The sequence below is a fragment of the Galeopterus variegatus genome, unplaced genomic scaffold, assembly GCF_000696425.1.
Source record: "Galeopterus variegatus unplaced genomic scaffold, G_variegatus-3.0.2 Scaffold2164, whole genome shotgun sequence".
In the NCBI taxonomy this organism is placed as follows: domain Eukaryota; kingdom Metazoa; phylum Chordata; class Mammalia; order Dermoptera; family Cynocephalidae; genus Galeopterus; species Galeopterus variegatus.
In genome coordinates, this window is record NW_007728275.1 from 107793 (window position 1) to 117205 (window position 9413).

Below are 9413 nucleotides of genomic sequence, written 5' to 3' on the forward strand. Positions count from 1 at the left end.
GCAGTTGAAAGCCAGTCTTGTGTATCTTCTGAATTAAGAAATCAGAGTTTAAATACATTTCAGAAGGGCTTTGGTTCATAGATGACCTGGAGAAGCCAGTGTATCAGTTAGGGGTGTCTTCTGGGAACCCATCTGTACTAGTCCATTTCTATTGTTTATAACAAAATACCTGGAACTGGGTACTTTGTAAGAAAATGAAATTTACTGTTTACAGTTTCAGAGGCTGGAAGTCCAAAGTCCAGGGAACATATCTGGCGAAGGCTTTCTTTGGGGTGACTTCAGTGACGGCAGCGAATCACATCATGAAAATGGCAGAGCAGAGAGAGAAAGACTCTCCTCTCCCTTCTTTTAAAGCCCTCAGAACCACGCCCCTGACCACCATTATTAATCCATTCACTAGGCACAGTCCTACACTCTAATCACCTCTTCAAGGCCCCACCTTTCAATGACCATAATAGGAGAAATGTGGGAACTAAGTTTTGGGGGGACATTCAACCCAAGGCACTATCTGTAGTAATTCATCCAGTTAGGGATATTTATTTCAGGCACCAAGAATTCTGGATTATCCCTGTAATTATCTTAACAGAATAAAATTTAAATTGGCAGTGTGAATTGGACTCAGATGAACAGCCTTCTTCCGGAGAAGAAAATTGCTGCTTTTTTTTTTTAACTTCCAGGCAATAAGATCACAGAGTTACCCAGGAGTAGCACTGATAAAGAACCAGCCAGGATGGTGTATCAATTAGGATTCCTTTGCTGCAAGCAACAGAAACCAACTCTGGCTGACTTAAATACAAGGTAACTTATTGGATGGCTCGTCCTAGATATAAACCCTCCCTCTTTGGCTCATATAATTTTTCACCCCTGAATAGCTGAGCAACCATAAGCAACAGTCTTAACCCCTCTGTGCCTCAATTTTTCGTTGGTTAATGGAATATTAACTCTTGCATAGGGTGATTTTGAGTGTTATACACAAAACAAGGCAAGTGTTTTAGTCTGTTTTGTGTTGCTATAACAGAAATACCTGAGACTGGGTGATTTATAAAGAAAAAAGGTTTATTTGGCTTACGATTCTGGGACAGCTGCGTCTGGCACAGGCCTCAGGCTGCTTCTACTCATGGCAGAAAGTGGCAGGCTGCCAGCAGGTACAAGCAGATCACATGGCGAGAAGAAGCAAGAGAGAGAGAGAGAGAAGGTGCCAGGGTCTTTTTAAGCAATGAGCTGCCAGAGGAACTAATAGAGTGAGAACTCACTCATTAATCCCCCCTACCCCAGGGAGAGCATTAACCCATTCATGAGGGATCCACCTCCATGACTCAATCAGTTTCCAACACTGCCACATTGGGGATCAAATTTCCACATGAGTTTTGGAGGGGACAACACATCCAAACTCCATCAGCAAGCATCTTGAATAATGCCTGGCAAATAGTCAGCACTCAATAAATGTCAGTATGGACCTCTCTGTGATCTACTATATATTCCTCCTTGTGTCATGGCTGTTTGTATATAAGTACACAGATGTGAAATGAAGGGATTCTGAACTTTGGAATAATCTGAGTCCTACTCATAGCTTTTCTACTTACTAGCTATGTGGCCTTGTCCTGTTTACCATTATACTTCCATCACCCATTACAGCACATATCACTTAGAGCAATAGTTCAAGAAACAGTTGTTGAATAAGTAACAAAATTAACCTCTCTGAGCCTCAGTTCTCCCAGCTATAAATTGGGCTGATACCTGCCTCACTATATACAGATGTTTCAAACCAAAAACATATAAACACTGCCTGGCACAGTCCTTAACCACGTATTTGCTGATCCAAAAGTGTCAGTTTCCTTCCTTTCTCAAAAAACTGATATTTTCAGTGATTAAAAAAATGGCCCTGGAGTGAGATCCATTTCATATACTCAGATTAAATCAATGAGTAGCTATATTCAATTAGATTTGAACACTTGTTTTAAAAACATAGACATATGGGCCACATAGGACTCCATTTCAATTTTAACTGAAGATAATTGAAATATATACTTCCATAAGAAAGAAGAGGCCAGATAAAAAGTTCTTTCTTTGTTCCCCCTTCATTATTCCAAGAGGTGTCAAATTTTTTATGTCCACCCAGAACGTGATTTTGATGGATTTTAGAGGAATAGGACCAAAAGGACACTATTAAAATAAAGCAAATGTCCACTATTATTTTAGCTCCAAAACTAGAGTGGATAAAATGGAAAACTGCTTACTTCTGCAAGTTATTGAGGATTGGTCATTCCAAAAACAAATGTATACTTACTTTAAGATATGCTTGGAAAATAATATCACTGTACTAAATTGAAGTTCAGTGTGGGCTCCTTTCCCTCTAGGACTCAACTGGAACAAGCAATTTTCTACCAATCTACGCTGCTGTACAAACACAGGCACATGAAAAAATAGCTTGGTAACTTGGTGTGTTACACAATAAAAAATAAAAGCTGCTTCTTTCACTTAAAAATCTTTCAATTACCTTTTGCTTCATTCCCTTCTATCTTGAAGATGGTTTCTTTTCTTCTTTCTTGATCGTTTTCCATTTCACTGATGGAAAAGGAAACCAACTACGTAATTCTTAGGTCAGATCTATACGCTGTTGATGACACAACCATCTGAATTTTCCAGTTACGGGGTTTAGCTACGTGGGGCAAGAATTCTGTTGTTTTTGTCCTGGCTAATGCATACTGACAGAAATGAGCCATAGTAAAACATCCATGTATTTTTTTTCATCCGTGTATTTGTGTTTGTGTGTTGTGAGTGTGAATGTGTCTGTGTGTGTGTGTGTACAAAACACAGGAGAAGGTTTAAGCTAATTTAAATGATCATTGTTTTAACAAAAATGTGCCTTCGTTAAATTCTTGGTTCTTCACTACTTGTTGGTTCTAAGTTTTAAAAAAACATTAAAATGAACATAAGAATATAATACAGGCCACAAGTTGATAATTAGAAAAGCTGGGCTTTTGGTTCTCATTTCACTGCTAACTGGCTCTGTGACTGTGGTAGCCAGCCTCCAAGAGGACATCCAACATCTCTTCTTTCTGGTATTCATGCCCTATGTAGTCCCCTCCCACATTATATAAGTGTAGGTCTGTGTGACCAATAGAATATGGCAAAGTGATGCTATATGATTTCTGAGGCTAGATCATAAAAGACATTGTGGCTTCTCTATCATGCTCTCTCTCGGATTACTCATTCCCAGGGAAGCCAGTTGCCATATTGTGAGGACAGCCAAGCAGCAATATGGAGAGACCCACATAATGAGGAACAGAGGTTTATGATCAAAGGTCACTTCAGTGAGCTTGGAAAGACACCTTCCAGCACCAGACAAGCCTTCTGGTGACTTCAATCTTAGCTGACATTGTGATCACAACCTCATGAGAGACCCTGAACCTGAACCACCACCTAAGCAGTTGCCAAATTTCTGACCCACAGAAACTCTGACATAATAAATATTTATTCTTTTAAGCTACTAAATTGTGGGGTAATTTATTACATAGAAATAGATTACTAATGCAATGACTCAATAGAAAAAGCCACTTTATGTTTCCATTTCTCAGATTATTTTTATTCAGTCAACAAATATTTACTGCCTAATGCATTGGGCATTATAAAATGAGAGGGCAGGACTGAATGTTTTTTCCAGAAATAACAATAGAACCTGCAGTTTACTAGATCAAATGCTCACTTTTAGAAAAAGTCTAAATACTCCCTGAAACCAATATCACTGATTGGCTGACCCAACAGTAATTCTTTTATCCCTCATTGCTTTCAAACTCAGACACTGAAAACTCTACTCATTGGCTTTCCCAGTCTTTCTTGCCACAAGTGTGGCCATGTAAATGTAATGCTGGCCAATGAGACAGAAACAGAAATTTGTTTAAAGGATTTCCAGGAAATTTTTTGCTTTCCTGATAAAATAGGCAAATATTGCTGGCACCACTCTTTCCCTTTTCTTTCTGCCCAATGTCTAGAGCTGCAGTCATCATCTTGTAGCCATGAGGGAAAAGCCTAGGGAATTAAGACACTGGCCTTGACATAGCTGAACCACCAAATCAGTACCAGGAGCTTTCTGCCTCCACAGATATAGAACTCTATAAATCATAAAACTTGCATTTTCTATTACTTGTAGACAAGCTCCATCCTAATTGACACAATACCATAGAAAGTAATTGCTTTCAAAAGAAATAATAAGGAAAAGTTTCTCCCCCAACACATCTGAATTCTACAAATAATTGACATATATTTTTGCTAACATCAACATCATCAATAACAAAAAAACCTCTTCCTGCCTTCCTAAACAATAAGCAATAGTGTGTTAATAATGCTTAATATTTCTTGGGTACCTATCAGGTGCCATGCACTGTTTTAAGTGCTTTACAAATATTAATTTAATCATCACAATAATTCCTTAAGGTCAATACCATTATTTTCTGCATTTTTCAGATGAAGAAACTGAGGCACAGAGAGATTAAGGAAACTTGCAAGGATTCATAACTAATTAAATGGTAAAGCTGAAACTTAAACCAAGATCTTTCGATTTCTGTCTCCACCATTTTCCTTCCTTATCTGACATTATCAGATATAGCAATAAAAATAAGAAAAAATAACCATCTGTGCCCCAAATGAACAGGATCTTCCACATTTTGAATTTTTAAACTACTTGAATATTTTCTGCTATGTGACTTTAAGTCGTACATATAACCAGCAGGTAGAGAAGAACTGGGCTGAATAATTATGAAATAGAATAAAATATGAAATAAGTGAGTTTGGATGGGGGGGGGGAAATAACTCTAACAGCCATCATCACCATAACCACCATCATCATCATCATGTCTAATATTTATCGAGTGCCTGTCTTATACTATGCACTGTGTCATATTATATATAAAATGTTTAGGTATGATTCCCCAGGGGTCAGTTTGGCCTGATTTTCAAATAGCCACTCCAATCAATGGAGACACAAGTATCTACCAATTAATAGAAAACCAAAACCACACTAAGATGAACCTTGGGAATATGTACCCAAACCCCTTCAATAAAAGAAAAATTAGATAGCTATAACTTATTGAACTCTGTGCCGGACACTTCACTCAATGCTTTGCAAACATTATCTCCTTTAATCTTCATATAACTCTAAAAAGTAAGTCCTATCAATAGCATTTGGTCCCCTCTGTCCCCCAACTGCCTGAGGGGGAGGGAAGGGGTTGTAAAGGCTGAGAGTAACTGAATAAAATCTCTCAGAGCTCCAGCCTCATCCTCTATCATCTATGCATATAAAATGGTCAGACTCTTGGTCAGGGACAAAGGACAAAGAACAGAGACAGCAATAACCAAAGTAACATCAGTTGCCCCAGTTCCCCAAGCCCCAGTTCCCACAGGGTAATGCAGTGAGGGCCAAGCGTTGCCTGGGCATGCATCACAGGTGCATACAGAAGCAGAACTCTGAGCTTAGCAAATGCCAGTCTTTGATAAGAGGGCTGCTAGTAAACCTACCATGGAGAGAGACACTATCTTTATCATCCTGGACAGCAAACAAATCTGCCCTTTGCTGTGGAGGGAGACTCTCGCTCTGTCTTCTGAGGCTTTTCATTATATAAGCATCCTTGAAAAGACAGTCTGGAGCACAAATCTGTTAACGTGTTTGTTCAGATGTGTAGAAATGCAAGATACCCATGGAGAATTGTCTTCCAACAAACAAATGATATAGAACGGATTTCATCAGATCATTCCGGCATTCCCAGGTAAGTATAAATGTTGAAACTGAGATTCAAATTGCACATATTTCTGAGCTTCAATTAATCATTAATCATCTTGAAAGCAATCTCAGAATGTCCGTATCCTACAATGTCAAAAATGGTTTGCCTATTTTGAAGAGAATACAGTGCAGAAATATAGTAAGTTTTGAGTGCCCTTCAGGGCCTGACACATAGATAGGCTTTTGACAGAACCCAGTAATACCCACCACAATCTACATTTAGTCACAGACATTCTATCACTGAGCTCTCAGGCATTTAGTCTTCTAACTCATCAAGAGTGCTCTCTGAGAAGAATAAAGTCATTAAAGGTGTTAACAATGAAGTTTATGAATAAATTAATTAAATGTGTCAATACTTTATTAAAAACTACTAAAAGCTGCTAAAAGAGCACCATAGGCAAGGTTCGAGGTTTAGTTCAATCTTTAACTTATTAGGTTAAGATTCCTCTTCACAGATGAGGAAACCCAGGTTCCACCTATTAATAAATTTCCCAAGATCGAGCAGCAGGTTCATGGCAAAAAACACATCTATCTCACTCCACATGTGGTCCCAAAATGTAGGAAGAGAACTCTTTTGACTACCTTTAGGTATATTAAAATATTCTTGAAAACCAAAGACCTTCATAGGTTCATAGTGAGAGAGACTTGGATTTGGATTCTGGGCCCATAAAATGATAACACTGTTTTTGGGGGTTTGTTTTTTCCTAAAAACAACCACTCTCCAACCAGGAATTTGGGACCTAAAAATGCCTTTTCCCAAATGGAATGGAGAAAAAAATAAGCTGTGGCATTTGTAAAAGCTAGTCAATAATGAAGTAGCCCATGGCTATTGTAAAACTATTTTGGTAGTTCCCTGATTATTATCAGGTCAATAATAACTTGGGAAAGTTACCTGTAGCCCTCAATCATTTATTTAAAGCCATCAATATCCCAGGAAAAAACCCACAGGGAATTATTTAAGCAACCCCACATATTCATGAGGGAAAAAAAAGAATGGGATTATTTATCAATTAATATGAATCTTCATTCTTTCAGTTTTTAAACTTAGAGAAAAAATACAGGAAATAAATCATAATTATGTTTCCGTCATAAATAGAATAGTATAACAGCCCCATAGTTTGATACAAAATGTCTTCCTAACAATGTGTACAAATTCCAATGTGAGAAAGTCAAAAAATAGCATTACATAAGAGGATTCAATTCTCAGAGGGATTAGAAAATATTAGAAAAACCCCAAATACATTGACCATGTTGACACAGTCTTCAATACATCGACCACACTGACACACTCCAATTTTTAGCATTTTGGACATGTTTATTATTTTATTCATTTTCTTCATAATTAACATGGTACACCAGTAAAGTCTGTTGAGCATCCAAGTAAAGTTAAAAATTATCGGGTTTTACCGTGCTTGAGGATCTATAATGAGTTTGAGACCTAGGCCTTTCTCACTGATGTTTTTACAAAATAATAAAGACAAAATGTAATAAAACATTCAAATAATGTCACAAGCACTGCTGTGCAAAGATAAAGATGCTTCCAAACTTGACTGGTGAATGAGAGCACCAGTATGTGATGGCTTGAAATACTCATTCATTGGGCCGGCCCCGTGGCTCTCTCGGGAGAGTGCAGCGCTGGTAGCACCGAGGCCGCGGGTTCAGATCCTATATAGGGGTGGCCGGTGCACTCACTGGCTGAGCGTGGTGCTGACCACATCGTGCCGAGGGTTGAGATCCCCTTACCGGTCAAAAAAAAAAAGAAGAAAAAAAGAAAAGAAAAGAAATACTCATTCATCAGCTGATGTACATAAATTTTAATTTGGCTGAGGAAAGGCAGTTTAGTGATTTCTTAATGAATCATGTATAAATACATGGGGTGTATAAAATTCAAATTACAAAGATCAGCACACCTAAATGTAAGAGACTTCTGAAATTCCCAGGTATGACATCAGCTAGCTAGCGCTGTGTGATTCTCAGTCTCCTTTATCCCTGCAGAATGCCCATGGATGCACAGGACATTTCATTTCACGGTAGCACTGGAAGCTGAGCAAAGCAATCAATGAATTGCCACTCTGATAGACATTCTAGGGGCTGTAGGGGAGATGAGCCTGACTGAGAAACTGTTCACTTCCCAGTCCTTCAAAATAGGACAGAGTCAGAGAGGAAAAAGGAGGGAGTAGGATGTAACTGACCCTACCTTGGAGAGAGCAGGTCTGAGTCACACCTGTTCTGCAGGAAAATGACTCTCTGAGACATTTAGGGTTGCAGATAGCAGGAATTTGGCTAAGGGATGTACCTATCAACCCAAGCCCCCAGGTTAAAATCTGAGTGAGGAATTATGACAACCCCCCCGTGGGTCCATGAACATACCCACCTTTTCTGTTGCAATACTTAGGTGAGGATAGATCTCTTGTGAGAATGAACTAACAGGAGGGGGGGAAAGAATTTAACATGGAAGGACTAATAAAAATATTTTGCGACATTAAAAATTGATCATAGTGACCTGCTGCTTGCTTCCAGACTTCCTGCTGCTCACTAATTATTATTTCTACTGCCCATCTTGTGATTAGAATAAATGTACTACCAGTATCAGGCCTGCTGGAGTTAATCAGTAGAGCCTCCACCCTTCTTTGGAAGGTTTTACTGGCTCAAGAACTTGCAGAGATGTTAGAGAACAGTTTTGGGGGCAGAAAACAACTCTGAAAGTGGTAGAAGTTCCTGGCAGTTACTCTTGCATAGAAATGTTAAGTGAAGCTCTGCTGGCATTTCAGTAGTGGAGCACATCTCTACAACTTTGGTGGGATTTTTCTGTATGACATGAAACTAGAACTCAGCTCTTTGGAAGCACCTACTGCATTGAGCAATTATACCTGTTGAGCAGGTGACTTCATCATGGTGGTTATTACACTTGTGTGAATATGTTTTTCTTTTTTTTAATTTGGTGATATACAATGTGGTTGATTATTGTGGTCCATTACCAAAACCTCCGTCACTCCTCCCTCTCCCCCCTCCCACCCAACAATGTCCTTTCTGTTTGCTTGTCATATCAACTTCAAGGAATTGTAATTGTTATGTCTCCTACCCCCCCCCCGATTTGTGTGTGTGTGTGTGTGAATTTATTTATTTATTTTTAGCTCCCACCAATAAGTGAGAACATGTGGTATTTCTGTTTCTGTGCCTGACTTGTTTCACTTAATATAATTCTCTCAAGGTCCATCCATGTTGTTACAAATGGCAATTTTCATTCATTTTTATAGCTGAGCGGTATTCCATTGTGCAGATATGGCACATTTTCCGTATCCACTCATCCGATGATGGACATTTGGGATGGTTCCAACTCTTGGCTGTTGTAAAGTGTGCTGCGATGAACATTGGGGAACAGGTATGCCTGCAACTTGGTGATTTCCATTCTTCTGGGTATGTTCCCAGCAGTGGGATAGCTGGGTCATATGGCAGATCTACCTGCAATTGCTTGAGGAAGCTCCATACCATTTTCCAAAGAGGCTGCACCATTCTGCAGTCCCACCAACAATGTATGAGAGTTCCTTTGTCTCTGCAACCTCGCCGGCATTTATCGTTCAGAGTCTTTTGGATTTTAGCCACCCTAACCGGGGTGACATGGTATCTCAGCGTAGTT